This window comes from Melozone crissalis, unplaced genomic scaffold (assembly GCF_028551555.1).
Source record: "Melozone crissalis strain CALT ecotype California unplaced genomic scaffold, PUWL_Pcris_2 ptg000104l_1, whole genome shotgun sequence".
NCBI lineage: Eukaryota > Metazoa > Chordata > Aves > Passeriformes > Passerellidae > Melozone > Melozone crissalis.
Genome location: NW_026535881.1, coordinates 1,438,446 through 1,443,171, shown reverse-complemented (window position 1 = coordinate 1,443,171; position 4,726 = coordinate 1,438,446).

Genomic DNA, 4,726 nt, shown 5'->3' with positions numbered 1-4,726 from the left:
TGATGTCACAAAGTCACCCTGTGATGTCACAATCTGTTCTGTGATGTCACAGCCTTCTCTGTGATGTTACACAGCTACCTGGTGATGTCACAACCCACTCCCTGATGCCACAGAGCCACCCTCTCTCATGGCAGACTCTGCTCTATGGCTTCACATCCTACTCTGGGATGTCACAGCCAGCTCTGGGATGTTACAGCCAGCTCTGTGATGTCACCATCCCCTCAGTGATGTCACAGAACCCTCAAGAACTCAGTTCTGTTGAAACCCTGAAGTTTCTTGTACTTTGAAGAGATCCCTGTCAGGGACACAACTGAGAAAGTGTCCCCAGGTTCCAGCTAGAACAGAACCCTGCAGGCAGTGATGCCAGGTGGGGACAAGCAAGGGAACGCTGTCTCTGGTGTTCCCCACAAGCCCCACATTGGCTGGAGATTGTGCCTGTGAGACTGAGAGTGAGTGACTGAGTGGCAGTGAGCTCCCAGGGGTTTGGGCGTCTGATTTTCTGTTCCTGTGGGTGTGCATTCCCTCTTCCATTGGGGGCAGCTACGGGAAATACTCATTCCCAAGCTGAAAAGGATGTTTTTGTTAAGTTTTGGAGAGTTTTAAATTTAGAGGGGAGTTATATTTCTGAAGGGAGTTTAAAAGGGATTGTTCATGGTTATTTGAGGAGCTTCCTGATATCTCTGTTGATTCTGTCTATCAGTTATCATTTTGGGATGCTGTCGGGGAAAAGTTTTATATTTTACAAACACAAGGGGTTTTAAAAGTTGGGAAATTTTATCTGTTGTTTCATTCAATTTATAGGATCATTTAAAGAGTTCATGGTTCCAACCCTTTTCCCTGGTTTATTCAACCCGCCCTTCACGTTCCTGAACCCAGGTTCCCTGAGAACAGGATGGGAGATGGCGCCCGCCCTTTGGCACAGACAAGCCATCTGCTGTCTGCCATCTCCCCTCCTTTTCTGTCCTCTCCTCAGGGTGGTAGTGGCCATACTGCCTTGACATATTCCCTCACCCACATTCCTTCATTCCCTAGTTCTAATCCTCCTTCCTATAAATCACAAGACGGCAATACTCCTGTTAGAGCGACCGCCATTTTAGATTCCCTCCCACCTTCATCCCCATTTCCCACCTTTGCTTCAGGTGCCTCCTCTGTGACGGGTCTCACCTTAATGTTGAATTCCACCGCTGCATTGGGTCCCTCCCCGGCGCAGGCTCCACCTCTCCACTTCCAGACCCCTTCTCCAGTCCAGCTTCTTCCAGTTCCCACATCACTGGAACCGGACATGGGGCCAACTGGAAGGAAGCCATTTTGGCTACCAAAGGCCTTCAACGCCAGGCATTGCCGGTCAGCAGAAAGGCCTGCGCCTCTGCCAGCAGACCTGCCTCCTCTACAGAGGAAAAGAGTGATAGCTTATCTGAGAGTGAGGATGAGCCCAAGGATTCTTGGCAGAGGATGCGGAGAAAAGCTGCAAAGGAGGGGGACTGGGAGGTGATATCCAAGATTCAGGTGGTGTGCAGTATAAGCAGGGGCCAAAACCTAAATGGGAATCCATAGGGAATAGATTCCCATTTAGGCTTTGGCCCCTGGGAATCCATAGGGAATAGATTCCCATTTAGGTTTTGGCCCCTGCTTATACTGCACAGGTGCCACCTGAATCTTGGATTCCCTACCTCCATAGGGAAATGAATGACTTAGTAAAGGCTGCCAAGGATTATGGGAGGGGTTCTCCCTATTTTAACAATTTGCTGGACGTGCCATTTACTGCCCACACAATGGTATCACAAAATTTAAAATGGTGTATGAAAATTATATTGTCACCCGATGAATTTATTTTCTGGAAAGGAGTTTGGATAAAAAAAGTTCATGAGTTACCAAAAGGTTATGTTGAGGAAGAAGGGCGACAACACCTCACAATGGACCGCATTACCAGGGAAGGAGACTATACTAGACTGCAGTATCAGGCTGAAGTCTTCCCCCAGTCAATACTGGAAGATCTCAAAGGCGCTGCATGGTCCACCCTCCTCCAAACACCTGATAATTCTACACCCCACACTGACTTCACTGACATTCACCAGGGCCCGGATGAGAACTATATCAAGTTCATAAAGCACCTTATGAAAGCCCTGGAAAAACAGGTAGATGATCAAAAGGTCCAGGATGATCTTATTAGCAAATTAGCTTTCTATAATGCCAGTATTGACTGCAGAAAGGTTCTTCACAGCCTCCCCCTTGACCCTGAGCCTACCATTGCTCAGATGGTTGATGCTTGCATATTCCAAGCGGTCTCAGACCGTGACTCCAGCCTAGCCAAGGCCGCCAGCCAGGGTGCAATTGAAATGCTGGTTGCAGCAAATGTGCTTCCCCACAATACAGAATGTAATAAAGGCAGTGGAAACTGTTATAACTGCAGGAAAACTGGACATGTAACAAAAGACTATAAATACAAGAATACTGTTCTGGTTTTTTACCCAACCCTCAGTGCTACAGCCATTACCCAAACTGTTCCTGAAGCCAACAGCACTACCAGCCCTCGGGAAACTCCCAGCAGAGCACAAAATGACACCAAATATGAAGTTATTCGGTCCCACCCTTCCATTGGTGAGAGATGACCTAGGTTACAATATAAAGATGTACTCTATTCCCATCCTCAAGAGCTGTTGAAACAGGAGGGGTATTGTTTTATTCCTTATCTCCTGTTAATAGGCCTATCAATGCCTTTCTGCATGACTCAGAGATAATGCCCTCCAGGAGCCATTTCTGTTTAATGGACCCACCTCATGACTCATAGAATGATATCAGCCCATTGTGAGATGCTCCACCCAGGGAGGAAGAGCTAAGCATGCCCCCCTGGATATTATCTGGGCTTTGGGACAAAACAAGCTGCCTCTCCACTGGATTCCTCAGAGTAACAGCTGCCATTTCCACTGGAACTTCAGAGGTAGGCTACACCCTGCTACAGGATCACTGCTCCAACATAACCACATCTGCCACTCCAGGAGGACTGCAGCCACCATTCCAACTGGACTGCTATCAGCACCCTGACCAAGAGAGTGACAGGTTATATTCTGACTTTATCAGTGTTTTTTCTTATGTATTATTGCATGATTTTTGATTTTTTTTTCCTAATAAATTGTATTTCTGACATCGAGTCTCTCTCTGGTTTTGCTTTCAAACCAGAACAAATGGAAAACCCTGAGTGGGTTTCCTGAAAAACAAACCCACCTCAGAAACAACCTGCTCAGTCCAGACTGCCTGGAATGATGTCACCTTTCTACAAGGGACAGTGTGAGCAGAAATGATCTCTGGGAGCAGAATTGTCTGAGTCTTGCACCTGAATTCTCTGTCCCTGTTGTTTCCCTGGATCTCTGTTGCAGATGAAGCTGCTCCTGCCATCCTCACCTTTTACCTCTCTCTTGAATGCAAACAGATGTTCCCAGGTGTATTGATTTTTCAAAGTTTCTACAAAACTTTTTTGTTCCTCATGGAACCAAGGGGCCATTTTGGCACTGAGGAGGTGACGTGGAAGCAAGGAGTCAATTATGACCCTGGGGTCCCATGGAATCAAGGGGCCATGGTGACACAGCAGGGCCACGTGGATCCAGTGGTCCATGGTGACACTGTGGATCCCAGGAGACAATGGAGACACCCCCAGAACCTCGTGGAACCAAGGAGTCCATGGTGACCCAGCGGGCCTGCATGGAGCCAATGGCCCATGGTAACACTGCCCATCCAAGGAAGACATTGTAACACTGTGGAAGCTCATGGAGTGAGGGAGGCCATTGTGACACTGAAGAACTTCATGGCACCAAATATCCATGGTGACACAGCAGGGCATCATGGGAACCAAGGAACCGCTGTTGGCAGTAAGGACATTCATAGACCCAGGGGCCCTTGTGGCACTGCAGAACCAACAGAGCTGCTGGACCTTGTCCACTGGCCCTGCAGAGCTCCTTGGGAGGCACGGCAGGAGCAGCACCCTGGGAGCCTTGGGAATGCCCCTCTGGGATCCATGGCACACACTGCCAGGGGCTGGAATTCCCATTCCCAGGCAGGAAAAGATGCTCCAAGTGGAGCACGATCTTACAGTGACATTTCACTACCAGCCTTCATAGCTTCACCTGTGGTTGTTGTAGCTCCGGGAGTGGGAAATAAATCAGGGCAGGGTCTTTGGTGGGAGCTGCCCTGGGTCAAGAGAGACACTGAGAGAGAAACAGAGCAGGCAAAGAAAGGCAGGAGAGAAAGAAGGGCACAAACACAAACAGCTGCGAAGGTGGCACTCTGAAAAACAAACTGGAACCGACAAAAAATGAATGGGACAGAAATCAGTCATTCTGGAAGTTTTATTTACTATCAAAATACAGGCCACACACCCAGCCCCACACAATTCCAATCCCACACCCTCAAATTTGGATGCCACTTCTCCCAATCTCCTTCCAACCCCCTCTCACCCTGGACACTGTGGAATCAAGTAGATTTGTCATGGGACTGAATTTTTCCTAGGTGGGAATAAGGCATTTTGACATGGATTGGTCAATTTTGGGGTAAAATTGAGGTGTTTTCAATGGGATTGAATCATTTTGAGGTGACAGACCAATCTATCTGGAATTCTGGAGTGCAAAGATATGGAGAACACTTGCTGAAATCCCCCAAGAACCCACAAATCCTACAGAACAAATGTTCACAAACCATAAATTCCACCTCAAATACCTGTTAAATGGTGGGACTT